Raw genomic sequence first — 9,423 nt, forward strand, 5'->3', positions numbered from 1 at the left:
CCAGCACTAGGTCCAACAAGGTGTCCCCCCTGGTGGGGCTGTGCACCTCCTGGGTTAGATGGAGGTCCTGCACTCTGTCTAAGAACCTACATGAGTGTTCAGACCTGGCTGACTGCTCCTCCCAGCAGATATCTGGGAAGTTCAAGTCCCCCATGACTACCACATCTTTAGCCTTCACTACCTCTGTGAGCTGACCTAAGAATTCCAGGTCAAGCTCTTCTCCCTGGTTGGGAGGTTTGTAGTAGACCTCCACTGTTAAGTCTCTTTCCCCTCGACTGCCTTGTACTCTAACCCAAAGCACTTCAGAGTGCCCCTCCCCTGACTCTTTGCTAATTGACGAGGATGTGTATTCCTCCTTAATATAGGATGCCATGCCCCCACCTCCCCTTTCTATCCTGTCCCTCCTGTACAACCTATAGCCCTTGACATTCACCACCCAGTCGTGCGTTGAGTCCCACCACATTTCCGTGATCCCCACTATGTCTGGGCTGGTGTCAGCCATCAGGAGGGCGAGTTCCTCCTGCTTGTTTCCCATGTTATGGGCGTTTGTGTAGAGGCATTTGAGGCCTCCTGTGGATGTGTGTACTGTCCCCCTAGTCCCAGCGTTGCCCTGGTCCCCATTGCTTACCTGTTTGCTCGTTTCGCGTGTTGGGCTGGGCTGTAGTTGTGGGTGTTGTTTGGTCTGGCAGTCTGATATTTCCTCCGCCCTCATCTTCCCCTTCCCCCGATGAGCCTAGTTTAAAGCCTACCAGAGGAGGTCTGCCAACCACTGATGTCTTGACTCTGTCGTGCCACTGGATTCGGGCAGGCTTGGATGAGAGAGTGAGGGCGACTCTGTGCAACTTTCCCTCACTTCTTCCAGTCACTGTGGACTCAAGGTACAGGAGTAGAAGGATGCATTCATTGTCCACCTATACAAGCAGAAGGGCAATAGATAATCCTGCGACAACCATTGGGGCATCTCCTTGCTGTCAGTAGTTGGTAAAATCCTTGCTAGAACTCTGTTGAATCACGTTGTGCAAGACATTGAACAAGAGCTCTTGCCTGAGTATCAGTTGTAGTGTCTGATACTTTCTGGCTAGAAAGAATGAGTTGAATGAAAATCAGTGTAGTTTCAGGAAAGGATGCAGGACAATAGACATGGTGTTTGCAGCTTGTCAACTTCAGGAGATGCCAGGAACAGAGCTCCAAACTGTACATGAATTTCATTGACCTGACAAAAGCATTTGATACGGTCAGCTGGGAAGGTCTTTGGAAGATCATGGCAAAATTCAGTTGCCCAGAGAAATTAATTGTAATGGTTCAGGAGTTCTACGATGGCATACTCACTTGCTTTGTGGATGACAATGAATCATTTGAACCATTTCCAGTCACCAGTGGAGTCGAGCAGGGCTGTGTGTTGGCCCCACTCCTCTTCAGTATGATGTTTGCTGCCATGCTTACAGATAGATGCCTTTCACGACTGTGACACTGGGATTCACATCGTTACCAGACTTATGGCAAACTTTTCAATTTTGAGGACACTGCAGGCACAAAGTTACAGGAACTGACTGTTTGTGATCTTCTGTTTGCTGATGACTTCCCTGAATGCGAAATCTGAGTTTGATATTCAACCGAGTATGGACCATTTCTCTTCAGCTTGGTTTCACAGTCAACATCCCCAAGAACTACTTCACAGTTAGGGCGGCTAGAAGCTGGAACCAACTTCTTAGGGAAGTGGTGCTGGCTCCTGCCCTGGGGAAGAGAAGAGACTTGATGACTACCTGGCTGGACTCATTTGAGTCCAGGCTTTTCTCCCGCCCAGGTGGGGGGTCAGACTTGAAGATCTCCAACGTCCCTTCTGACCCTACTTCTATGATTCTATGAACACTAAGATGATAGAAGCCATGCACCAGCCTGCACCAGGAAAGCCTTACTTAGAGCCTGCCATCATAGTGAACCTTTCAGGCAGTGGAAATTCAGCTGCCTCAGCAGTACACTGTCACGCACAGTTACATAGATGATGAAACCAATGCCAGAATTGCTAAAGCAAGTGTGGCCTTCAGCAGACTACCTGCAAATCTGTGGGAGTGCAGAGGCACCAATCAGCAAAGAAAACTGATGGTCTACAAAGCCATTGTGTTGCCAAACCTGACGTATGTATGTGAAACTTGGATGGTGTACAGATGCTGTGCTATGAAGCTGAGCCACTTCCACATGGGCTTTCTGAGGAAACTGATGAAGATAAGATGGCAATACAAGGTCCCAGACACTGAGGTTCTTACATGGGCAGGCATTCCAAACATCCACACTCTGTTAATAAAATCACAGATGAGATGAGTAGGCCATGTCACCAGGATGTCAGATGAAGATCTTTTACAGTTAGCTAAAGAAGGGAAAGTGCTCTGAGAGAGGCCAGAAGAAATACTTCAAGGACTCCCTCAAGTCATCCTTGAAACATTTCAACAGTCCTGGAAGGATCTTGCTCGTGATCGTTTCACTTGGCAAAGCCTCATCCATACTGGAACTACCATCTATCAGTGGAGAAGAACTGCTGAGGCAGAGCAGAAGTGCAAACTGTGTAAATCTTGCAACAGCAGCATGTTTCCTGTTGAAGTAACCTAAAGCAGCATCTCTTGCTCAGTGTGCCATAGACAGTTCAAAGCACAAATTGGGTTGATCAGCCATTCATATATTCACAGAAACCAAACCAACCAGTGATATCATGGTCATCTTTGAATTCGAGGATAAACACCATGATACACTTCAATTAGTAAAGAAAGTCCTTAACTTTTTTAAATCTTTATTCAGGTCATGTTAAGAATGGCACACTCTGCAGCTAATTTAAAAAAAGTTTACTTGGTTAGATTAGCCCAACATCAATGGGAGACTATGTAACTACATTTTAACATTGTAGCATGTAGCAATATGGTTCTCACTAACTGTAGTATAAGTTATAGGAACTTCCAAACGGATAGTGAGCGTTTCACCTTGCTCGGCTTGTATTCAGTACATTAATGGCTTGCTCCCAAAAGAAAAATGCATGTAAACCCTGTTTTAAACAACAAAATTAGTCTGCTGTTTTCTTTCTCAGTTAGTTATTTTATTGCTGTTTGCTTGTTAATAAGGAAACCTTTAGTAAGGACCTTCCATAAATCAGTGCAGGGGAAAGCATTCAGAAATCATGTTCCTGTAGAATGATGCCAGCTCTCTTCTCTAGTTCTAGCTATCAGTCATATAAGTGAGGGAGAATCTAAAGAAAGCAATGTGATAAAGGAGTCTTATTAGAGCAGAAGGACTCAATTTTATTCCTGGTCAATGAATTAAGTGTTGTAAGCCTATCTGGGCACAGAATAACTAATACTGCTTTCAGAAAAAATGTCTGGTTTGCTGAATGGTAATACTTTTAGGTTTTTTGTTTTTTCTGGCTTTATTCCTTGCAAATGCTAAAGATTTTTAAGATCTGTTAAGAAAATTGCCAGGACAGTCCTGGATTCTGTAGGCTGGTTGGTCAAAAAGCCTCAGTGAAAAGTCCAGTGGGAGGCAGAGCAGCATGATGCATCAGGCAAGCAGGTGTTGCTGCTGTGTATAGTACAGTATATCTTAGTATTGGTACACTGTTTGCTGCTTTTAGTTTGAAAATTATATATGGAATTGGTAGAGACTTCACCTTCAACTGGGACATATAAAATATGGTGCAGGATGAAATTTGGCATGTATGGTCTCAAATATGGAACATCTAGTTTTCTTCGACCTTTTAAAATTATAATTAAAAAAAATGTAATTAGTGGAAGAATCAATATGTGACTAATTTTGGGGTAATTTCATAAGTATTCCAGACTCTGCCTTTTGGGCCAGCAGAGGTCAGCACAACTTGGTTGAGTCATGTCAGACTTTGACTGGCAGCTAAAGAATTCAGTAGAAATTACGGTTTCTTTTAGGTGGAAGAAACGAGCTGTGATAGTGGGACTAGATAAAGAGAACAGTTTCTAAATGTTGTCTCTGCGAGATGAAAATATTTAAGTCACACTAACATCATGGGTATGGATTAGTAAGCAAAAAAAAAAAAAAGCTGTTGTGAAAGGAGGAGAATAAAAGGCGTAAGAATTGCATTTGCACCATATATTTCACATAGAACATGCTCTTGAATAAGATGTGCATCTTATTTTTTAAAGGAAGAATGAAAAAAGTGTATAATTGAGTAGCAGCAGCTAGAAAACAGAGTCTGCTTATTGTTGTGCTCCCTGTAAATCATGTGCAGAGTTACCATATTTACTTGAGTCCAAGATGAGGTTTTTCCCCCAGTCATTGGAGGGGGAGGGCAGAGTGGAAGAGCAGTGCAGGCAGGGGAGACTGTTGTTGCAGGAAAGCTGCTCCAGCTCCAGCCCCAACCTGGGGCTTGAGCTGCCACCACCACTGCTGACTGGACTGGACTGGACTGGACTGGACTGGACTGGACTGGACTGGACTGGACTGGACTGGACCTGCTGTGTGCTCTCATGGCCTGGGCCAGAGGGAGTCAAAGCTGCCCTATTGGCTAGGGACAGACACTGCACAAACTGGTTCAGGTGATCAGTGTTGCTCCCCCGATCGGGTCGCAAAGGGATTCGCGCTCGTCAGGTATCTAGTCTTAAAAAGGCAGGCAGGGAACTCACTCGTATGGTTTCAAACCAGTTTATTTTTACTTACACTCCACATTGGAGGTGCAGGCTGCAGACTTCTTACAAGGATTCGCTTCGTTTTCCGTTCACTAGTTATCGAGAAGCAGAACTGCTCGTAGGATCTGATGCGCTAACTGGGGAAGGGGTACACCGGGAGTTTTTGATGGCGGGAAGCACGGGGGTGGCCAGTCCCCATGGTGTGTGATAGTTGCACACTTGGTGGATTTCGCTAAGTCCTCCCTGAGCGGCGTTAACCACTGTTTTTTATACTCGTCGCAACCCTGAGGTGCGCTTTCACCCAATCAGCTTCAGGCATTCTATTCATGGCCTGGTTTGAACAGTGCGGCAGTCAAAAAGTGCGGGAGTTACTGGTGCTCTCAATTACTTGAAATCACGCGATGATTCCACACTGGCCGCACATGCCCGTTGGCCAGTAGGGCCGTAGGTGGCCATATGCCGACATATAAGGATACTATGTACAGGGCAGTATGTGGGTGCGGTGTGCAGACGTGGTGGCACAACAATGGACTGGTTTCTTACAATCAGAAACTGGCTTAACCTGTAACAGAACAGACATTCAGTGGACATAAACCAGTTTGAAAATGGCTGAAATTTGGTTTGAGATAAACCTAGTTGAATGTATAATCAGACTTAACTGATTTGGGTCAAACCAGTTTATGCAATGTCTGTCCCAGACCTCTTCCTAGTTTAAAATAAATCGGACTCCCCCAGTGGGCTCTCTGCTTCACAGCAGAGCTGGCCCCTCCCCTCTGCTCCCTGGTTGCACCTCTGTCACAGATTGCAAGCTGCTCCCTCTCCCTGCCCCACCCCCACTCACTGCTAAGCAGGAATTCCCTGCCTCCCCTTTGCCTTGCCGAGAGCTGTCTGTGTATTAGCTAGCAGACCACATGCTGGCTACAGTCCCTGTGGCAGACTAGGACAAAGGCAGAATCAACAGGTAGCTGGTAATGTCCCTATGACAGGGGGCCTTCCTTGGGCTAGATCTCAAGTTAGCATGCCCACCTACCTAGGGCAGTCTGCCCTGACTCACCTGCCACAACTTGAATGTTCCTCTGATATGTTAAGCAGGAGGCTGCCCATTCACTACCCCAATGCCAAGGGGTGCACGGTTCCAAACCTTCCCTACACTGTGGCCCATGTCTCAGAGATGGCATCCAGATTGGTATTGCTCCTTGGTCTGAGGCTAGCGCAAACTCAATCCTTTTGTTGAACTCTTTCACATGCACTCACTTATTGCCCCCTCTCTGCCTCTTGCACTTTGTCCCCCTTTTCACAGGGACCTACAGCTTACTGCCCATTACTGAGCCACATTCTACTGTCTTTGCTTCCCTTGAGCAACTTTTGTAGGCCTTTGGCACTCTGGCACTCCCACACAGCAACTTCGGATCCTGCGTGTTCACCTGCTCTGTGTTGTAACCTTGTGTCAATGCTGGGCTGCTTCTGCCCCTCACCGGGCCACTAGTTTAACACTTTCATACTTGGGGTTGGCCCATGTACTGCCCTTTAAGCTGCCCTCACAACCTTACTCTGCACCTCACTAGCACAGTCATTCAGGTGCCCAAGTTGCACCCTACTCTGCATGGGCTGTTACGCTACTTGCAACAAATGACCTCCGCTGGGGCCTCCGGGTTCTCGCACGCCTGCTGAGCTCAGGTGCCTCTTTTGTTAATGCTCCTGGCCCACACTGCTCGCACTACTCTCACCATTACACACCGGATAGTGGGGGCTGGGGTTAAGGCTCCCCTACCAGCCTTTCACTGGGGGTGGGTCCTAACTGGTCTGGTATTTCTTGGGAGCTGTCCCGCCAGACCCTGATTCCCCAGTAGGGTGCAGTTACAAATCATGCCCAGGACCAAGAGCCTCCTACAGTCCCCATAGCTCCTGCCCTTACCTCCAAGATGTTCCAGGAGCAGTAGCTAAGCTGGATGATGTTACTCCCTCAGCAGCTGGCATCAAACTTTTGCCCCAGCCTGTGTAAGCCGAGTCCTAAAATGGCCACCCTAATCAAGCACCTGATGGCTACCTCCCTCCAGCCCTTAAAGTGACAGGCACCGAAAGGTTCACTGCCACAGTTCCTCTGTTGTTTTCTTAATGGGGTGATAAAAAAGCATCCTGCTGGGGCCTGGCCATGCCCCCGTCCCCTCCCCCTGCCCCAGTTCAGTTCTGTAGAAGGGAAGGGAGGGCTGCTCTAGTTTTCCCCAACTTCTAGCCTGGGCCACTGCAGGCATGTGCCTTCATGTCTGGAATGTCTGTGTAGTTACATACTGATTTAGCCTATTCAGGTTAGACTAACCTGCAAAGATTGAATCAATTCAGGCTCAGGCTTTTTGAATGTCTGTCCCTAGCCATAGTGTAAGCAGGGGTTGTGGGGCAGGCACTAAGGGGAGATAGGTGTTGGTGGATGTAGTTACTGTGGGGGGGGGCAAGTGGTGTAGGTGATAGGCTGCTTACACCCATTCTCCCCCACCCCCACTGCTTTTCTTTCTGCATTGCTGGAGGCGACAGAGTGCCCCCCAATAATTACATTCTGTACATGGACAATTTTAACAAATTTGTTATTTTTCTATGTATAGAATCTAATTATTGGAGGGGCATCTTAAATTCAGAGTCATCTTGGATTCGGGCAAATCCAGTACACTTTCCTTTAACCTCCCAGAAGTAGAAGCCACAGAAACTGTAGTTATTATATAATGTGCACCCCATTTTGCAGCATCTGGTGTTTGGAAAAGGAATGCATGTTGTATGTGAGAAAAATATGGTATTTCATTATTATATATAGTACTTTCCTTGAGATCATATCATATATATGATGGATAACCCCAGGTGGAGTTCTATGTCAAATTCTGGGCACTACACTTCAAAAAAGATGTGGAGGATCTTGAAAGGGTCCAGAGAAAGGCCACAAGGATGATTAAGGGCCTGAAGGATACCGTATAAGGAAAGATGAAATTATCTAGTACTGTTCATCCTGGAGAGGAGGAGACTGAGGGGGGGACTTGGTGGCCATCTAAAAGTATGTAAGGGGTGAATATCAGTAGCTGGGAGAGAAACTTCACTAGGGTGCCCTAGGGGAGGACAAGGAACAATGGTTATAAGCTGTTAGAGGATGATTTTGGGTTGGATGTAAGGAAAAATTTCTTTACGGTAAGGGTGACCAGAACCTGGAACAGGCTTCGTTAAGGAGGAGATGCAGTCCCTATCCTCAGAAGTGTTCAAGGGGCGACTGGAGAGACACCCTGCTGGGATCATTTGATCTCAGCAGTATTCCTGACCAGAGCAGGGGGATTGGACCTGATGGTCTTTCTAGGTCCCTTCCAGCCCTTAATTTCTATGGTTCTGTGATAAGTAACATATATGTTCTGTCATGTCCATTTGTATTGCCCCAAAATGATGTAAACAGAAGAAGCCACCAAGGAAGGGGCTCAATATCGAGTGCTTGAAAGACTGTTAAAAGCAATCATCTTCTGCAGTACCTCATTGATGAACTCTCCAACCTCCCTGATGATCTTGCCATTGACCACTGGGAGAGTGTCAAGAAAAGCATCCATAAGGTGTGCAAAGAACTGTAGTTGTTTTACCCAAGTTTGCATACATGTACAAGCATTTTGAGATGATAGTGCTTAACTATATATACTTGAAAGCACAGCTTAGTAGAAGCAATATTTGGAAAGTTATGGATGAGGAACTGCTTTCATTCAGGGAAGTTAATTGGTATAGTTTTAACTTTAGCTCTGAGCTAAAATATTTTGGATCACATGAGAGCAGAGAACTAATTTAATCATGCTGGGGGTGGGGGAGGGAACCCAAAAGATTTTTGTTCAGCTATGAAGTGTTTGTGCTCTACTTTGTACATGTTTAGAGTTAAAATAGGTAATTCTCAGAGCTCTGAATGCAAAAGATTAAATTCCTAATATTAGGACTAGTGCTTTTGGAAGGAATTTTTGTATATGTTGAAAGTTCTATGTTATTCAACATGAGATTTTTTTCCCCTCCAACCTCCACTACCTTTTCAACACACCAATGCTTGATGTTTTAAATATGGGTCTCAGGGATGGTTCCAGAAAGGAGGGAGCTAGACCAAGGGTGGGCAGAATACAACCCGTAGGCCAGATATGGCTTGCCAGGCCATTCTATCTGGCCCACGGGGTTTTTGAATAATTTAGAAAATTAATCTTTATCTGCTGCAGCTGTCTGTCAAAGGTGACAGCAGCCAGGGGCAATAGGACCCAGGAGAAGTCCCAGCAGGTTCCTGCAATAGTAGGGCCCACTTGGCCTGGCCCCGCCCCCCAGCCAGAAGCCCCTAGCTAGCAGGGACTCTGGCCCTGGGACCATGGAGCTGTTCGCGCCTCCTTGCCCCAGCTTGTTTTCTGCCGCCGCCACTGCTCAGCCTGGACGGGCAGGTGCGGGGCGCGCAGGGTTGGGACTACTTGCAGTCATCCTTGTGTTGCGGGGCTGGGGCAGGTGGGGCTCAGAGCGAGTAGGTGCATGGTAGCCAGACATGAGCCATGGCTTTTGCCGCTGGTAGTTGCATGTGGGCGGCAGGGCAGCCCCAACAGGGAGGCAGGTGGATCTGTGTGCCCTGACTCACTCCCGCCCCGTGGCTGAGCCCAGTAAGATGCTGCCTGTGCACTGGGGCCCACGCCAGGCCAGACAGGAACCTCCACCCCCTCCTGTGACTGGGAGCAGGGGGGTTTAGGTAGGGAAATGCCCAGGGCGGAGGATGGGGAAGCTGCTCTGCTGCTTGCTCCTAGGAAAGGCAGCA

At 47.1% G+C, this 9,423-nt stretch overlaps 1 protein-coding gene across 1 annotated transcript in view; it reads left to right on the plus strand.

Annotated features, from left to right (window-relative positions):
- Positions 1–9,423, plus strand: part of MBOAT2 (membrane bound O-acyltransferase domain containing 2) — a 204,382-nt gene that overhangs the window by 170,999 nt on the left and 23,960 nt on the right. The window lies entirely within an intron of this gene.

This window comes from Crocodylus porosus, unplaced genomic scaffold, assembly GCF_001723895.1.
Source record: "Crocodylus porosus isolate Cpor-Errol unplaced genomic scaffold, CroPor_comp1, whole genome shotgun sequence".
Classification (NCBI taxonomy): Eukaryota; Metazoa; Chordata; order Crocodylia; family Crocodylidae; genus Crocodylus; species Crocodylus porosus.